Source organism: Salmo salar, unplaced genomic scaffold (assembly GCF_905237065.1).
Source record: "Salmo salar unplaced genomic scaffold, Ssal_v3.1, whole genome shotgun sequence".
Classification (NCBI taxonomy): domain Eukaryota; kingdom Metazoa; phylum Chordata; class Actinopteri; order Salmoniformes; family Salmonidae; genus Salmo; species Salmo salar.
In genome coordinates, this window is record NW_025547391.1 from 500 (window position 1) to 21,103 (window position 20,604).

Consider the following 20,604-nt stretch of genomic DNA (forward strand, 5'->3'; position numbering starts at 1 on the left):
ATAATGAAGATGGTTTGCCTAAGACTACCACAACAATTACATTGTCTATGCTAAATGTGTTTAAATTGTAAAGAAAGAAAAGTTAGGCTATAAGAAATACTTTTTTATTCAATGGGGCTAGGCAAAGCAGAGATGACACAATACTTTTCATTTCACCCATACAACAACATTAAAGTACAGTATGTTTACAGTATCATAAACAATAGTATTTTACGCATTCCAAATAACCATTTTATATATGGTTTAAGGGGGCACTTTTGTCATGACGACAAGGTGAAAGTGCTCTCCTCAAATGGCACAACAGAACTCTCAGATTGACCAAATATAACAACCATCTTGTGTAACTGAGGGATGTCTACTTTCATATCTGGAAAAGGATGAAATAGTAGAAGTAGAAACTGATGCTGCTGCAGCATTGCTCATCTTCACTGTCAACATGGGTGTGGTTGCCATCTTGGACTTCAAAAGGTATGAACCCACATAAAGCCCAACATGGCAACCACATGTGGGGCCAACATGGATACTGAGGACAACTTTATGAGAACCTTCTGGTTATCCTAGATGGGGGTCCAAGTGGTAACCATTCTTTAACCCACCTGGGATAAAACCTGGAGCCCATGTGGGTTATCACACAGTTGCCCGCTGGGGTCCCTTAATATGCCCAACATGGCAACCACACTTGGGGTCAGCTTGGATACTGAGGACAAAACTGTGTAGGTCCCTTTTGGGTTTACCTAATGTGGCCCATGGAACAGCCCTTCATTAACCCTTATGGGCCCCACATGGAAATGTTGGCTGGGCTGGTTTTCAATTAAAAACGTTTTCATGAAACTTACTCATTAAATTGACAAGGGCGTTTGTTTAGCTGCATTTAGTCATGGCTACCTTGTTTTGAGCCTGTTAAGTTGCTAGGTTTTATGGGTATTATGACTCGTACTGTGGTACTCTATTGTTCCCGCAAGTGCACCATCAGAAAGCCAAACCCTTGAATTTCGCAATTGTGAAATACACGGTGTTGCTCACTGTACTTTACTGTGTGTATACTTGAATTATCGTTTTTCAACGGAAATGCGCAAAAATGGAGTGGGACTTAAAAGTAATTAAACAACAGTAACAAATGTATGGTGTTGATTGATTGAAACTGAGTGATCGATCAGGTAAGGTATCTCTGTTCTCATTTTTGACAATAGAGGGGCGTGTCCTTCATGTATATACCTGCAAATGGTTTTGCTGTATACTGTAGGTAAATTCTTGCTCTACCGCTATGCTGTTTCACAGAAGTTTGTAACGGTGGAGAACACTTCAGGGGATCATTTGGTCTCCGGATCGTCTGAGAAGACCAAAGAAAAGATCATACCTTTGTTTTATAGGCTATTATGTGATTATATCATTTTGCGTTTTGGCGACCTAATTTTTATGTCAATTGGCACACACGATGGATACAAATGAAAGTCAACGCTTATATTAGCCTATAATAGTCATATGGAAAAACAGTTTCAAAAGGGAAAATCAAGGTAGGATGTGGTCAAATGTACTAATTTTGAAGTACTCAGATATGCCTAATAGACTATCAATGCATTTTAGAATTTCGAATATCATAGCATTTTTAGATATTTCTTTATTGATAAGGAATCTATGGCCCTACTTTATTTTCCACTGTATATCCCAATACACATCACAATTTTTGTGCCACGTTTGTTACATACTCATAAATGGCAGTGCTTGATTTGGGATTAAATAAGTGCAGGGGCTGTCTTTTTCCAAGTCGGGTCCATTAGACTGTTCACCAAAATTCACAAATTACATTATGCTATAGAAACCTCTGATTATTCACTTATGGGTACATACACATTTTCCATGACTTAACCAAATTTTCATGACTATTATTATAGCCTACACGAAAAAGTAATCATTATTGACCCTGGAAGGAAGCTGTGTCTGATCCCATGTAGGCCTACCATCTCCTGCCATTGTGCCCTTTATCAAGGAACTTAAACCCCCAGGAAGTAGAACTGTACTGTTAGTCACACGTTATCAACATGTGGTCAACCCTCCATCTGGAGAGATCCTGTTTGTACAGGCTTGGCTTTTAATCCAGCCCTGAAACACCCAAGTCTGCTTATCAAGGTCCTGTTGAGCAGCTGATGTTTAGGCTACAATGTGGTTAGACCAGGGCTTGAACAAAAGCCTGCACACCCAGTAGCTATCCTGGAGGATGATTGCCACCCTTGATATACAGTATTGTAATATTACAACCAAATAGCTTTGTCTTTATAAAATGATTCCCTCATTCAATGAATCAGGGATCAAATGGATAAGGTAGGCTACTTCAAAGCAAGGTATCTAACTAGACTGAGAAAACAAAACATTAACAACATGCTCTTTCCATGACACAGACTAACAAGGTGAAAGCTATGATCCCGTATTGATGCCACTTGTTAAATCCCCTTCAATCAGTGTAGATGAAGGGGAGGAGACAGGTTAAAGAAGGATTTTTAAGCCTTAAGACAATTGAGACATGGATTGTGTAATGTGTGCCATTCAGAGGGTGAATGGGCTAGACAAAAAATGAAGTGCCTTTGAACAGGATATGGTAGTAGGTGCCAGGCGCCCCGGTTTGTGTCGAGAACTGCAACTCTGCTGGGCTTTTCACGCTCAACAGTTTGCTGTGTGTATCAAAGAATGGTCCACCACCCAAAGGACATCCAGCCAACTGGTCTCAACTGTGGGAAGTATTGGACTCAACTTGTTCCAAACACTTGTTCCTAATGTTTGGTATATTCAGTGTATATAAAGCAAATATATTAATGTTTCAGGGGCTATCAATGTATTACAAGTAACTATGCACAGCAAATTATTTGTCAATTAGGATATTATTCAAATATTTTAACGTTGTTACAACTACAAGGCTACTGTTTAATAGAGGTGAATCACAGCTTTCCAACGGTGCAGTGCCGGTGGAAAGGCGACGACGACATTAATTCTTAGATATAGGCAGCTAGCGAGATAACTGCTACATGTATTGTTTTAAATTGGCTATCTAGTTAGTCAGTTGTCTCTTAATATTTTATACCTGCTGAAATGTCACTCTCCTCACTCGCAGTGACACACACGCAGCACAAACATACACTCACAGAAGTGTCATTCTGATCATGGCTGATATGTATATTTTTAAGTGATTGATCATATTTAAAAGTGTGCCTTCATGAATTACATTAACAAAAAATAAGAAACTAACATTATTACTTTTCATGAGTTTACAAACCCTCATTTTACAATTTGGAACGGCACATCATGTGCATTCAAACTAACGGATTTTCAATCTGCGCAATCTCGAACAGTCTACTGTCACGCAGATTCACAGACTAGCGCCAAATAAACTTGAACAAAACGGAATCAGGAAATGAATGCCCACTCTCCATTTCTCTTCAATGCAGATCCCACCTTCATTCCGCTTGGATCAACTTTGTGAATTTGGGCCGGCGATAAACTACTTTATTTTATAGAGGAGTCAGTACGCAATTTCCCCCAAAATGATTAGAGCCGGTGTTGTGCCGAAAATCTCCCCCCTGTCAGAATCCCCCCCGTCTCGCGTGAACTCGCACGCACTCAATTCTTCATTGCTGCGACTTGCTTGCAAATTGACATTTCTGATCATGTTCGGCTGCGTTTCATTTATTTTTTATGTCGGTTTGATCGCGGGGAGGCACTAGTAATGTCTGCAGTTTTCGGTTTGGCTATTTGTTTCAAGTGTATTAGTCTATAAATACATATCTTTGCCAAAATTCGGGAAATTAGAAGGGGGGGAGGAGGTAATTTCCTTAATTTTGTGGCTAGAGTCAAATACTTTCTGAGGCACACATCAGAGTCAAATACTTCCTTTAGAACAAACTTCATGTCAGGATAGGCAACTGAAATGAATAATGAATGTATGTGTGTTATATTAAACATAGAGGAGGGAGTAGAATGTAGGCAAGCAATAAACATTTCAGAACAACTACTAGTCGGATAAGACATGGGAGAGGTGACGAATTTTGGCAAAGAGATGTATTTATATCTAATACACTTGAAACAAATAGCCAAACCGAAAACTGCAGACATTAGTGCCTCCCCGTGATCAAACCGACATAAAAAATAAATGAAACACAGCCTAACATGATCAGAAATATCAACTTGCAAGCAAGTCGCAGCAATAAATATTTGAGTGTATGCGCGTTCAAGCAAGTCGCAGCAATGAAGAATTGAGTGCGTGCGCATTCACGCAAAGGGGGGGGATTCTTGCAGAGGGGAGCTTTTCGGCACAACACCGGCAAGATGCAGCACTGGGCGGCTGCCCATGTGGCCCATAACTAAATCCGCTTCTGATTTTGCATTAGTCTATAAATAAATCTCTTTGCCATAATTTGTCATCTCTCCCATGTCTTATTCGACTAGTAATTTTTAAAGTGTAAGGATAATAATTCAACCATAGTTGTTCTGAAATGTTTATTGCTTGCCTACATTTTACTCCCCCCTCTATGTTTAATATAACACACATACAGTTGAAGTTGGAAGTTTACATACATCTTAGCCAAATACATTTAAACTCAGTTTTTCACAATTCCTAACATTTAATCCCTGTCTTAGGTCAGTTAGGATCACCACTATTTTAAGAATCTAAAATGTCAGAATAATAGTTGAGAGAATTATTTATTTCAGCTTTTATTACTTTCATCACATTCCCAGTGGGTCAGAAGTTTACATACACTCAATTAGTATTTGGTAGCGTTGCCTTTGCATTGTTTAACTTGGGTCAAATGTTTCGGGTAGCCTTCCACAAGCTTCCCACAATAAGTTGGGTGAATTTTGGCCCATTCCTCCTGACAGGGCTGGTGTAACTGAGTCAGGTTTGTAGGCCTCCTTGCTCGCACATGCTTTTTTCAGTTCTGCCAGGGCTTTGTGGTCAGGGCTTTGTGATGGCCACGCCAATACCTTGACTTGGTTGTCCTTAGGCCATTTTGCCACAACTTTGGAAGTATGCTTGGGGTCATTGTCCATTTGGAAGACCCATTTGTGACCAAGCTTTAACTTCCTGACTGATGTCTTGAGATGTTGCTTCAATATATCCACATCATTTTCCTACCTCATGATGCCATCTATTTTGTGAAGTGCACCAGTCCCTCCTGCAGCAAAGCACCCACACAACATGATTCTGCCACCCCCGTGCTTCACGGTTGGGATGGTGTTCTTCGGCTTGCAAGCTTCCCCCTTTTTCCTCCAACCTAACGATGGTCATTATGGCCAAACAGTTCTATATTTGTTTCATCAGACCAGAGGACATTTCTCCAAAAAGTACGATTGTTGTCCCCATGTGCAGTTGCAAACCGTAGTTTGGCTTTTTTATGGATGTTTTGGAGCAGTGGCTTCTTCCTTGCTGAGTGGCCTTTCAGGTTCTGTCGATATAGGACTGATTTTACTGTGGATATAGATACTTTTGTACCTGTTTCCTCCAGAATCTTCACAGGGTCCTTTGCTGTTGTTCTGGGATTTATTTGTACTTTTCGCACCAAAGTCTAGGAGACAGAACGCGTGTCCTTCCTGAGCGGAATGACGGCTGCTTGGTCCCATGGTGTTTATACTTGCGTACTATTGTTTGTACAGATTAACGTGGTACCTTCAGGCGTTTGGAAATTGCTCCCAAGGATGAAGCAGACTTGTGGAGGTCTCCATATTTTTTTCAGCGGTCTTGGCTTATTTCTTTTGATTTTCCCATGATGTCAAGCAAAGAGGCACTGAGTTTGAAGGTAGGCCTTGAAATACATGCACAGGTACACCTCCAATTGACTTAAATTATGTCAATTAGCCTATCAGAAGCTTCTAAAGCCATGACATCAATTTCTGGAATTTTCCAAGCTGTTTAAAGGCACAGTCATCTTATTGTATGTTAACTTCTGACCCACTGGAATTGTGATACAGTGAATTATAAGGGAAATAATCTGCCTGTAAACAATTGTTGGAAGAATTACTTGTGTCATGCACAATGTAGATGTCCTAACCGACTTGCCAAAACTATAGTTTGTTAACAAGAAATTTGTGGAGTGGTTGAAAAACTAGTTTTAATGACTCCAACCTAAGTGTATGTAAACTTCCGACTTCAACTGTACATTAATTATTAATTTCGGTTGCCTATCCTGACATGAAGTTTGTTCTATAGAAAGTATTTGACTCTGATGTGTGTCACAGAAAGTATTTGACTCTAGTCACAAAATTAAGCAAATTAGGGGGGGGGGATTCTGGCAAGGGGGAGATTTTCGTCAGGGGGGAGATTTTCGGCACAACACCTGTTCGGCGATCTGACCAAGTCAAGCACTAATAAATGACAAAAAATAAGATGTAATCTTATCCGATATTTTAAATTAAATATTTTCCGGTATTTTACATTAAAGCAATTGTCTGAGGATGGTGCTGGACCATCTGGCATAAAACCAAATGGGGACAGTTGATGAAAAAGCTTTAAATTAAGGTAAACATCCAGGCATATCACATGATTGTCCAAAACACAGGGCCCTAGTCATTATTCTTAGTTAGTCATGTAGCTGTATTGATTTAAGTGACAAAAGATTGCAATAATAAAATCTCCTCCCCTCCTCTCTCACTCCCCTTATCATTCCTCCCTCTCTCTCCTTACATCTCTTCCCCATTTCTTCCCCGCTCTTCTCCAAATGTATCTTGCCACCTCTCCACTGCCTGCTTTCTCTCCCTCGCTCCTTCTCTTTCTGTAGTTAAATGGCACGCTACCATTGGCGGTGGCGGCGTGTTCTCCTATGCCTGGGCTGTACTCCATGTGTCCTGGTGGCCTCTCTCTGTGTGTACGTCACCCTGGCTGTGTGCTATGGTACTACCACCACCACAGGCCCAGGCGGTGCTGCCCCTATCCCACAAACTCTACCAGAGCGCTTCATTGCACTTGGGTTAACCAGTAATGGCACCGTGGCCCCCCACCCCACCAGCTCCTTCTGGGACCCCAAGCCCCACGGAGGAGCCCTCTGGAACCTGCTCCAGCTACACATTGACCGCCAATACAACCCCATCCTGATGCCCAGCAGAGAGTACAATTACCATCTTGATACCAATAATACCAATAATAAAAACTATTTGCGGTTTTCCTTCCCCACCTTGAGTGCAGGGTTCTCTGAGATTGGGAACTTGACGTCTCAAATGGAGGATTTCCTGGAGCTGCCCCTGCAGATGCAGATGTTTGTGCGCTCCATGCACTTCAGGGACTACCCTGTCCTCATTGAGCCTGCTAAACTGTGTGGGCGTGGGCTAAGGAAGGGACAGGGGCCTCTCCTAGTGCTGGCCATCAAGACCAAGGATCTGAACTTTGAGAACCGTCAAGCCATCCGGCAGACCTGGGGCCGGGCGGGGTGGGTGGCAGGGGCGACAGGGAACGGTGGTGTGGTGCGAAGGGTCTTCCTCCTGGGGAAGAACCACGCAGAGCCCCGGGTGGAGGTCAGCAAGCTGCTGCAGCTGGAGAGCCGCCAGTACAGGGACATCCTCCAGTGGGACTTCCACGACTCCTTCTTTAACCTCACCCTGAAGGATGTGCTGCTGTGGGATTGGCTCTCCACCCGCTGCTCCATGGCACGCTTTGTCTTTAAAGGGGATGACGACGTCCTGTTGCGGACCCCTGCTCTCTTAGACTACCTCCGGGAGCAGACGATCCTATCAGGAGGGCCTGGGTCAGAGGTTATGAAGGGATTCATGGTAGGGGATGTGATAGAAGCAGCCAGCCCCAACAGAGTCAACTCTACCAAGTACTTTATTCCTGCTAGTTTCTATAATGGTCTGTACCCTCCGTACGGGGGTGGGGAGGGGTGGTGTACTCAGGGGAGCTGGCCCTGAGGCTCAACCGTATCTCCCGGAGAGTTCACCTGTACCCCATTGATGATGTCTACGTGGGCATGTGCCTCCACAGGCTCGGGGTCCACCCCATCCACCACCCCGCCTTCCTCACCTTCGACTTCCCCAAGAAAGAGGGGGAAGAGCGGTGTGCGTACCACACTATCTTACTGGTACACAAACGCAGCCCTGCTCAGGTGATGAAGCTGTGGTCGGAGATAATGAGGAACCAGACAGAGTGTAACAGCACCATCCTGAGAACTGAGAAGGAGAACAAGAATACACTTCTGATAGATCCATTTAGTGTGAAAGACAACGAGGGACAGGAACTTCTGACGGATCCATGGGGTAGTTCTGAAAATTCAGCTCTATAGTGAGGTAATCACTGACTGGTATGAAACTGACTTAAAGCTGCAATATGCAACTTTGTGGGCAACCCGACCAAATTTACATAGAAATGTTAGCTATACAGTGCCTTTGGAAAGTATTCAGACCCCTTCCCTTTTTCCACATTTTGTTATGTTACAGCCTTATTCTAAAATGGATTAAATAAATAAAAAATCCTCATCAATCTACACACAATACCTAATAATGACAAAGTGAAAATAGGTTTTTAGACATTTTGGCAAGTATTCAGACCCTTTGCTATGAGACTCGAAATTGAGCTCAGGTGCATCCTGTTTCCATTGATCATCCTTGAGATGTTTCTACAACTTGATTGGAGTCCACCTGTGGTAAATTCAATTGATTGGACATGAGTTGGAAAGGCACACACCTGTCTATATAAGGTCCCACAGTTGACAGTGCATGTCAGAGCAAAAACCAAGCCATGAGGTCGAAGGAATTGTCCGTAGAGCTCCGATACAGGATTGTGTCGAGGCACAGATCTGGGGAAGGGTACCAAAAAATGTCTGCAGCATTGAAGGTCCCCAAGAACACAGTGGCCTCCATCATTCTTAAAATGGAAGAAGTTTGGAACCACCAAGACTCTTCCTAGAGCTGGCCAGGTGGGAGAAGGGTCTAGGTCAGGGAGGTGACCAAGAATCAAATCAAATTTATTTATATAGCCTTTCTTACATCAGCTGATATCTCAAAGTGCTGTACAGAAACCCAGCCTAAAACCCCAAACAGCAAGCAATGCAGGTGTAGAAGCACGGTGGATAGGAAAAACTCCCTAGAAAGGCCAAAACCTAGGAAGAAACCTAGAGAGGAACCAGGCTATGAGGGGTGGCCAGTCCTCTTCTTGCTGTGCCGGGTGGAGATTATAACAGCACATGGCCTAGATGTTCAAATGTTCATAAATGACCAGCATGGTCAAATAATAAGAATCATAGTAGTTGTCGAGGGTGCAACAAGTCAGTAACACAAGAGTAAGTGTCAGTTGGCTTTTTCATAGCCGATCTTTGAGAGTATCTCTACCGCTCCTGCTGTCTAGAGAGTTGAAAACAGCAGGTCTGGGACAGGTAGCACGTCCGGTGAATAGGTCAGGGTTCTAGCAGGTCTGGGACAGCAGGTCTGGGACAGGTAGCACGTCCAGTGAACAGGTCAGGGTTCCATAGCTGCAGGCAGAACAGTTGGAACTGGAGCAGCAGCACGGCCAGGTGAACTGGGGACAGCAAGGAGTCATCAAGCCAGGTAGTCCTGAGGCATGGTCCTAGGGCTCAGGTCCTCCGAGAGAGAGAAAGAAAGAGAGAAAGAGAGAATTAGAGAGAGCATATTTAAATTCACACAGGACACCGGAATAGACAAGAGAAATACTCCACATGTGACAGACTGACCCTAGCCCCGCGACACATAAACTACTGCAGCATAAATACTGGAGGCTGAGACAGGAGGGGTCAGGAAACACTGTGGCCCCACCTCCTGGTCACTCTGACAGAGTTCCAGAGTTCGTCTGTGGAGATGTGAGGTGCCCTGGCTGGGACCGAGAGACTGAAAAACAGCTTCTGACTAGCCGGCTACCACCCGGTTACTCAGCCCTGCACCTTTAGAGGCTGCTGCCCTATATACATAGACATGGAATCACTGGTCACTTTAATAATGTTTACATACTTCTTTACTCATTTCATATGTATATACTGTATTCTACTGTATTTTAGTCAATGCCATTCCGACATTGCTCATCCTAATATTTATATATTCCTTAATTCCATTCTTTTACTTTTAGATTTCTGTGTATTGTTGTGAATTGTTAGATACTACTGCACTGTTGGAGCTAGGAACACAAGCATTTCGCTACACCCGCAATAACATCTGCTAAATATGTGACCAATAATTATTATTTTTTTTTTTTTCTTCTATTGTGTTATTGACTGTACGTTTGTTAATTCCATGTTTAACTCTGTGTTGTTGTTTGTGTCACACTGCTTTCCTTTATCTTGTCCAGGTTGCAGTCGTAAATGAGAACTTGTTCTCAACTGGCCTACCTGGTTAAATAAAGGTGAAATATTTGTATTTTTTTAAAGATTTTATTTTTGGGGGGAGAACCTTCCAGAAGGACAACCATCTCTGCAGCACTCCACCAATCAGGCCTTTATGGTAGAGTGGCTAGACGGAAGCCAGTCCTCAGTAAAAGGCACATGACAGCCCGCTTGGAGTTTGCCAAAAGGCACCTAAAGGACCCTCAGACCATGAGAAACAAGATTCCCTGGTCTGATGAAACCAAGATTGAACTCTTTGGCCTGAATGCCAAGCGTCACATCTGGAGGAAAACTGGCACCATCCCTACGGTGAAGCATGGTGCTGGCAGCATCATGCTGTGGGGATCTTTTTCAGTGGCAGGGACTGGGAGACTAGTCAGGATCGAGGCAAAGATGAACAGAGCAAAGAACAGAGAGATCCTTGATGAAAACCTGCTCCAGAGCGCTCAGGACCTCAGACAGGGGCGAAGGTTCACCTTCCAACAGGACAATGACCTTGGCACACAGCCAAGACAACGCTGGAGTGGCTTCAGGACAAGTCTCTGAATGTTCTTGAGTAGCCCAACCAGTGCCCGGACTTGAACCCGATCAAACATCTCTGGAGAGACCTGAAAATAGCTGTCCAACCTGACAGAGCTTGAGAGGATCTGCAGAGAAGAATGGGAGAAACCTGTACATGTGATATCATTTTTGTTTTTGCTTTGTGATTATGGGGTATTTTGTGTAGATTGATGACGGGAAAATACAATTTAATCAATTTTAGAATAAGGCTGTAACGTAACAAAATGTGGAAAACGTCAAAGGGTCTGAATACTTTCCGAATACACTGTAGAGCTGTCATTCTCATTGAAAGCATGTTGGAAATTCTGAGGAAATGTTTATAGTAATAATTTTTTTATTATGATTTATCAGGAGGTGCTGCAGCACTCTTAGCACCCGACGGCTATGCTGCCACTTGAAAATGGGGAAGAGTCAAGGCCTTCATAGTGAGGTATTCACTGACTGGCTATCCTATTATGTAAAACTGACATGATGGTGATTGTCTATAGAGAAGGTGTGCTGCCACTTGACAATGGAGAGGAACATGAGAATGGGGAACAGTACCGATTTATTCATGTAAACCTATTATTACTGTAAACCTGTAAAACACAACGATTTGAGGAACCTGAGGAAATACAAGACTGGTTGTTTTAAAACTGACTCAAATGATAGATGGTGATGGAGAAAGGTATGCTTTCAGCTGACAACTGCCCTGTAATAAGGCCCCATAGTGTGATAAACGTGAACCTACGTTTGACAGAAATACTGGATGTTGTTTGTTTTTACTGATGTTGAAGAAATGTTTGTTTGTGACAGCATGTAAGTATTTGATGAAGTATTAAACAGAATGACCTACTTGGTACACAGTCAACTTTGATGACTGTCACTGTGAAGGCCATTACATTGCTCAACTGCCTCCTGTTGAACCGGTTTGGGTCCCATGCTGTGGGCAGGAATTCTCATGCTCAGTTTTTGAGCTCGGAGGATAATTATGAGCAAAGTCAGACTCATGAGGTGCAACAAACATGTTTATATGAATACATTTTGCAGATTTAACCACTGCCACTGCATAATGGCAGAGTTAGATCTGAGGTTTGGTTATCCGAAACCAAAAGATGAGTAAGTAAATAAATGTGTAAATGAACCTCTCTGACAAATGTTGTGCACTTTTCAGTGTTTCTCTGAACATTAACCATTTTAATATTTGATTATTTCATTTTGAATCAGACATCTGGACAAAAAAATCTTAAACCTATCAGTCCTGAGAACACCCCCCAAAAAATCTGCTTTTAATTTATCTGACACATATTTATCTGCATGTCCAGCCCTTATATTTAACCTCACAGTGATATGTTTTACCATTTTCTTTTCAGGATAACCAGGGCTACAAAAGAACACAAAACAATTTGACAAACATGAGTTTTATTGACAAATGTCAATAAAAAAATGTCTGCCAAAGCAAAAACCTTATAAAAAGGAATGTATATGAATGCTGTAAGGATAGAAATGGTTTGCTCAGTGAGAAATGAATATCCAACTAGTCAGTGATAACTATGTGGAGTTTGGAGTTTGTGACAGCAAGTATGTGAGTTTATTACAGTATTATAGACACTATGTCCTGGGATTTCCTCTGATCGTCTATGTAGAAGAACCCCCTACCTTCTTCCGACTTGTGTGGCTTGTGGACATCAGAGTGAAATTCTCAGCTTTTCATAGATACCTTTCAATAGTTTGTACCTCAAACCATTCAGGATCCGCCCTTGTCTGACAAACACCGCTCTAGGTCAGCCCCCATAATTTACACAGTTGGTATCTATGGATGCAAAAGAAATAGACGAATCCAACGATACAACCCAGAATGTAGCTCAAAAACACCATGTTTAAAAGGGGTTAGAAGTCCAGTGTTGCAATGGGGCTCATTGGGTTAATTATATTGTAAGTATTTTTCTGATGAAAGACCACAATAATGATTTTAATTCACAATCATTATGTACATATATTATGACACACCCTCAGTCAGGGTGTCATGGACCAGTTCAATATTTCCACCATTCACCTCTTTTTCAACATAGCTTAGCAAAGCATGCACATGTTCCTCTCTAGGACAGGTGGTATAAGTACTGTATGATATACCTAACCTACATTATGTCCATGGGATGCTAAGTCCAACCCCCAAATACGTGTTAAAACAGCAGGATGTTTGATTGGATTCATGGGGTGGGAGAGTACAATCCACAATATATTCTTCAGCAGCAGCGTATTCTGAGGGGGACATTGGTGTAAACATCTGTCCAAAGGATTGTCATAAACATCTCAACAATACAAGCTGCTCTACACTCTGTCCTCCTCTTCCTTCTTCTCATCCTCAGTGTCTTCCCCACTTTCACTGTAGTGGATGTTACAGCGGTTGGTGTTGACGACGAGATCGCTCTCGTCATCCTCTGAGTCCCCCTTTCCAGGCAACATGTCCTGCACACACTGCTTTCAGCTCGTGCCTTCCTCAGTGTGTGTGTGTCTGTGTGTGTGTCAGAAGTCAAATCACATCCCTTAGGGGGGTTAGGATTACTTGAAACAATTGTTTTTATATTTGAATAACAGCAGGACAAACAATCATTTATCAAGTGTGGTGGCCTTGCAGTTACCATGGTAATGGAAGTGCTGAAAAAATGGGGTTTACTGGTATGTTACTTCTATAGGTGAAGCTACACTATATGTACAAAAGTATGTGGACACCCCTTTCAGTTAGTGGATTCGGCTATTTCAGCCACACCCGTTGCTGATAGGTGTATAAAATAGAGCACACAGCCATGCAATCTTCATAGACAAACATTGGCAGTAGAATGTCCTTACTGAAGAGCTCAGTGACTCTCAACGTGGTACTGTCATAGGATGCCACCTTTCCAATGAGTCAGTTTGTTAAATTTCTGCCCTGCTAGAGCTGCCCTGGTCAACTGTAAGTGCTGCTATTGTGAAGTGAAAATGTCTAGGAGCAACAACAGCTCAGCCGCAAAGAGGTAGGCCACACAAGCTCACAGAACGGGACTTCCGAGTGCTGAAGTGCGTAAAAATGGGCAAGCAGCGGCACACAAGCCTAAGATCACCATGCGCAATGCAAAGCATCGGCTGGTGTGGTGTAAAGTTCGCCGTCATTGGACTCTGGAGCAGTGGAAACACGTTCTCTGGAGTGATGAATCACATTTCACCATCTGGCAGTCCAACGGACAAATCTGGGTTTGGCGGATGCCAGGAGAACGCTACCTGCCCGAATGAATAGTGTCAACTGTAAAGTTTGGTGGAGGAATAATGGTCTGGGGGTGTTTTTCATGGTTTGGGCAAGGCCCCTTAGTTCCAGTGAAGGGAAATCTTAATGCTACAGCATACAATGACATTCAAGATGATTCTGTACTTCCAACTTTGTGGCAACGTTTTGGGGAAGAACGTCATCTCTAGCTGACACCTTTGCTAACAGGTATGGTGTTCATTTTTTTGACTGCAATTTAGATCTATTTTGGATCCTTGGGATGTCCCTACCTCTATCAAGTATAAATATAAAACGGTTAAGTTTAGTCTTAGTTTAGGGTTCAGGGTAAGGACATCCCAAGGAATCCGGATAGCAGTGACTGTTCATAGAATGAGAGACGGGCACGGTATTTGAGAGCTCAGCGGTGACACAGACATTCATTTGTTTGTTATTTTACAAGCGGCAGAAAGGATTTCCGAGTGTCTGCCCCAGATAGTTTCCTTAGAGACGATGAAAATAATTCCCAAGATGTCCTTGATCCAATTGAGGAGTACGTAGGCTATATTTAAGTTATGATATCAATGTTTATGTATTTAAACCCAAAATATTGGCATATTGGTTTTCATAACTGTTTCATAAATTGTTAATTATTGTAAATTGTAACGCATCCCTTGATGGTATTTGTTAGTTCAACATGACTAATTGTTGTATCATAAGACATGCAATAGATATATTCAACCACAAGGATGTACTAATGAGCTATGATAAAAAATTAAAATAAATCATAATAGAGGACTACTGAAATAATATTATTTCAGTGTAGATAAAGGAAGGCCTGTTTAAAATGAAAACATGCCAGCCAGACAAGTCAGTGTATGAATCAAAGGTATTTGCATATGAATGGAGTGGAAATTAGCTGACTTTGTGATCTGTACGGTAAGTAACATTTTTATTTAATTTATTTGTATTTTACCTTTTGCCTTTTGGTAGGCCGTCATTGTAAATAACAATTTGTTCTTAACTGACTTGCCTAGTTAAATAAAGGTTAAATAAAATGTTATAATAAATAACATTAATGTGTGTGTGTGGTGGGGGGGGGGCATTTCAATTATATTTTTACCCAGTTTTTTCATAAAAAGCAGAAGATGGTAAATAACATTAATCGCAATGATTAGCCTATGCAAATGAATAGGAATACGTTTAGCCTAATTGATAATAAATATGACGTGGGGGAAAGTCAGGATCCTAGTCAGGCTTTAGTTTGTCAAATCCAGATTAAATATAAACTCAGCAACAAAAGAAACATTACTTTTTCAGGACCCTCTTTTAAAGATAATTTGTATAAATCCAAATAACTTCACAGATCTTCATTGTGAAGGGTTTAAACACTGTTTCCCATGCTTGTTCAATGAACCATAAACAATTAATGAACATGCACCTGTGGAACGGTCGTTAAGACACTAACAGCTTACAGACGGTAGGCAATTAAGGTCACAGTTATGAAAACTTAGGACACTAAAGAGGCCTCTCTACTGACTCTGAACAACACCAAAAGAAAGATGCCCATGGTCCCTGCTCATCTGCGTGAACGTGCCTTAGGCATGCTGTAAGGAGGCATGAGGACTGCAGATGTGGCCAGGGCAATAAATTGCAATGTCCATACTGTGAGACGGATATAAGACAGCGCTACAGGTAGACAGGACGGACAGCTGATCATCCTCACAGTGGCAGACCACGTGTAACAACACCTGCACAGGTTCGGTACATCCGAACATCACGCCTGCGAGACAGGTACAGGATGGCAACAACAACTGCCCGAGTTACACCAGGAACGCACAATCCCTCCATCAGTGCTCAGACTGTCCGCAATAGGCTGAGAGAGGCAGGACTGAGGGCTTGTAGGCCTGTTGTAAGACAGGCCCTCACCAGACATCACCGGCAACAACGTCGCCTATGGGCACAAACCCACCGTCGCTACACCAGACAGGACTGGCAAAAAGTGCTCTTCACTGACGAGTCGCAGTTTTGTCACGGTGTGTCACAGCGTCATCGGACTGAGCTTGTTGTCATTGCAGGCAATCTCAATGCTGTGCGTTACAGGGAAGACATCCTCCTCCCTTATATGGTACCCTTCCTGCAGGCTCATCCTGACATGACCCTCCAGCATGACAATGCCACCAGCCATACTGCTCGTTCTGTGCGTGATTTCCTGCAAGACAGGAATGTCAGTGTTCTGCCATGGCCAGCGAAGAGCCCGGATCTCAATCCCATTGAGTACGTCTGGGACCTGTTGGATCGGAGGGTGAGAGCTAGGGCCATTCCCCCCAGAAATGTCTGGGAACTAGCAGGTGCCTTGGTGGAAGAGTGGGGTAACATCTCACAGCAAGAACTGGCAAATCCTTGCAGTCCATGAGGAGGAGATGCACTGCAGTACTTAATGTAGCTGGTGGCCACACCAGATACTGACTGTTACTTTTGATTTTGACCCCCCCCCCCCCCTTTGTTCAGGGACACATTATTCCATTTCTGTTAGTCACATGTCTGTGGAACTTGTTCAGTTTCTGTCTCAGGTTGTTGAATCTTATGTTCATACACATATTTACATGTTAAGTTTGCTGAAAATAAACGCAGTTGACAGTGAGGACGTTTCTTTTTTTTGTTGAGTTTAGGTCTTCATGTGGATCAAATCTGTAGGCTATTGTGGGCTAAATCAATGACAAACAGCTGAAATGGTCAGGCTTCATCATGATCTGTGATCAAAACAGGCTGGGGTGTTTTCGGTTCCATTTAGTCTAAGGTTATGCGTAAGAACGCAACTGCACTGAAATGAATAGCCTGATCCAATGAGATTCTCCTGAATAATAAATGTTTTTTATCTGTTAAGCTGTTTGGTCTATGTATAGACCCATAGCGATTCTAACATTTTGGTATTTTGAGCTAGGCATAGCTCTAAATTGCAGAGCATTTAATAAACCAACCACATTTTCCTGTGATGTTGAGGCTGAGCAAGACCTCCGATAGGCTAGTAGACTGCAGAAATAATCGTGGAGTTAATCAATGTTATAGCCTAGATCGCTTCATATAATCTGGACCTTTGTTTTTCTTATGGCTAAGCAAACAAGTGGTAGCATATGCTTTTTGCTTGTCGCAATAACAAGGGTTAGGCCTATATCCTCACATACCCCCTCAATTTAAACCCTTCTTTTAACCATAATACATATCCACAGAAATGTATAGCCTAAGGATTGCATGGTGACAGTGATTGTGTCTGATAATCCGGTGTGTGGGGGGGGGGGAATAGGTAAAATCATGACATCAGTTTGTTTTGATATTTTAACGTGCGTGTCCTGATCGCGTCTGGTGTGGATGGACAGAATCAACTTGTGCGCAATGGTGCGAGTGCGGTCTGGTCAGCATGTAACAGTTTGTAGTCACCATCACATGCTGACCACACCGCTCAAGTGTCCCGACCACACTCCAGTCTGATGTAGTAATGCACCGTAAAGTTTGTTGCCTACCGCCATATAAAGTCCAAAGAAGAAAAAGACTCCTGTAGGAAGGAGGAGAGATGAGGTGAAACTAATTTGGTTTACAATTCTATCTGTGGATTAATTGTCGGTGTAGAGGACCTTGTGCATTTCAAGTAAAATAACAACCCAGTGTTTATATCCCAGGACAAATTAGCTAACAACAGCAAGCTAGCTAGCTAAATTGCAATAAATGTTTAATAGTTTTCGATCTGCCCAAATTAATATAATTGGTTCAGAGTATGTTTTGATATTTCAACCTGCGTGTCCTGATTGCTTCTAGTGTGGGTGAACAAAATCAACGCGCTCGCGTCCGGTTTGGTCAGCATGTTATAGTGCAATTAACGTAGGGTTAAGTGTTGCGTTGTTGCTTTGCCAGCATGCATCTAAAAACATTTGAGTTTGCCCCACCAAGATTTACACGATAAAATCGCCACTGGGTATTATGACTCATGCTGTGGTACTCCGAGTTAACAGATAGCAAAAATATAATAAGAACATTGTAGGCGGCATACATATCCAATAACAGGCTAACTAGTAATAAAAAATTAAAAAGATCAGCCTGAGCAACGTGATGCCATAAAATGAACAAGGTTTGTTTTGGGCCAAGTGGCAAGCTGTCCACACTAGCTGGCTGGTTGGCTAAGTAAACAAAAAAAGCCCGTATCATACACAAACAGCTAGCTAAATGGTTAGAATTGTTCTAGCTCTTATGTTATGAAATTATAGAAGATTAGACCATATGATATTATATAACAATGTATTTCAAGATATTCCTTGGTAACTTTAGCAAAATTAAGTTAGCACCCACATACCTTGTAAATCTGAACTGCAAAAATGTGTATCTTTACTGTAGGTCAAAGATTCTTGATTGTCGAATGGCATGTGAACTATGAAGAATATATTTTTTTCTTGAATGTGTTTAAAGCGGCTAAGAAACAAAAAAACGTATGCGCTTTCTTTCCTTTTCGGCAGCTCTTACCCATTTTTACATTTTAGTCATTTAGCAGACGCTCTTATGCAGAGCGACTTACAGTAGTGAATGCATACATTTCATACATTGTTTTTCTCTGTACTGGTCCCCCGTGGGAATCGAACCCACAACCCTGGCGTTGCAAACACCATGCTCTATCAACTGAGCCACACGGGACCTGTAGCAAAGAGTTGAAGCTAGCAAATATATTTATAATCTGTTAGGGATAGGGGGCAGTATTTTCACGGCCGGATAAAAAACGTACCCGATTTAATCTGGTTATTACTCCTGCCCAGAAACAAGAATATGCATATAATTAGTAGATTTGGATAGAAAACACCCTAAAGTTTATAAAACTGTTTGAATGGTGTCTGTGAGTATAACAGAACACATATGGCAGGCCAAAACCTGAGAAGATTCTATATGGGAAGTGCCCTGTCTGACCATTTCTTGGCCTTCTGTAGCCTCTTTATCGAAAATACAGGATCTCTGCTGTAACATGACATTTTCTAAGGCTTTCATTGGCTCTCAGAAGGCGCCAGAACGTTGAATGATAACTCTGCAGTCTCTGGGCGAAAAACAGTAGGGGTTTTGGAGAGTGGTACTTCTGAGAACAATGACACTGGCGTGCGCATGCATGTGACGACTCCATTTTCTTCTTTCAGTGTTTGAATGGATACCTTGTCTCCCGGTTGGAATATTATCGCTATTTTACGAGAAAAATCGCATAAAAATTGATTTTAAACAGCGTTTGACATGCTTCGAAGTATGGTAATGGAATATTTCGAATTTTTTTGTCACGAAATGCGCCGGCGCGTCTCCTTTCAGATAGTGACTTGAACGCACGAACAAAACGGAGCTATTTGGATATAACTATGGATTATTTGGAACCAAAACAACATTGGGTGTTGAAGTAGAAGTTCTGGGAGTGCATTCTGACGAAGAACAGCAAAGGTAATCCAATTTTTCTTATAGTAAATCTGAGTTTGGTGAGTGCCGAACTTGGTGGGTGTCAAATTAGCCTGGCCATCACGGCTAGCTATCTACTCAGAATATTGCAAAATGTGCCTTCACCTAAAAGCCATTTTAAAATCGGACACCGCGATTGCATAAAGGAGATCTGTATCTATAATTCTTAAAATAATTATGTTTTTTGTCAACGTTTATCGTGAGTAATTTAGTAAATTCACCGGAAGTTTTCGGTGGGTATGCTAGTTCTGAACGTCACATGCTAATGTAAAAAGCTGGTTTTTGATATAAATATGAACTTGATTGAACAAAACATGCATGTATTGTATAACATAATGTCCTAGGTGTGTCATCTGATGAAGATCATCAAAGGTTAGTGCTGCATTTAGCTGTCTTCTGTGTTTTTGTGACATTATATGCTAGCTTGAAAAATGGGTGTCTGATTATTTCTGGCTGGGTACTCTGCTGACATAATCTAATGTTTTGCTTTCGTTGTAAAGCATTTTTGAAATCGGACAGTGTGGTTAGATTAACGAGAGTCTTGTCTTTAAAAGGGTGTAAAATAGTCATATGTTTGAGAAATTGAACTAATAGCATTTCTAAGGTATTTGAAAATCGCGCCACGGGATTACACTGGCTGTTGCGTAGGTGGGACGATTTCGTCCCGCCTAGCCCAGAGAGGATATAAGGCTAGTCATTATAGTAAATTTTGTACCTGCCTTGTGCTGACATGAAATGATTAGCAAATCCAACTCTTGTAATCTAGGTGGAATCAGGAGATGATGGGATCCTTATCTTAAATCATACACACAACTACTACCACCAAGTTCATGATACTTTTCTCCAAGAAGGTCTGAGTGGCATTTGGAGGTGTCACTGTGATAATGAAGATGGTTTGCCTAAGACTACCACAACAATTACATTGTCTATGCTAAATGTGTTTAAATTGTAAAGAAAGAAAAGTTAGGCTATAAGAAATACTTTTTATTCAATGGGGCTAGGCAAAGCAGAGATGACACAATACTTTTCATTTCACCCATACAACAACATTAA

The 20,604-nt window shown here is 42.0% G+C and overlaps 1 pseudogene; it reads left to right on the plus strand.

Annotated features, from left to right (window-relative positions):
• The first annotated feature begins 1,391 nt into the window (after nucleotides 1-1,391).
• LOC106594957 (N-acetyllactosaminide beta-1,3-N-acetylglucosaminyltransferase 2-like) lies at nucleotides 1,392-8,515 on the plus strand (annotated as a pseudogene).
• The last annotated feature ends 12,089 nt before the right edge of the window (nucleotides 8,516-20,604 follow it).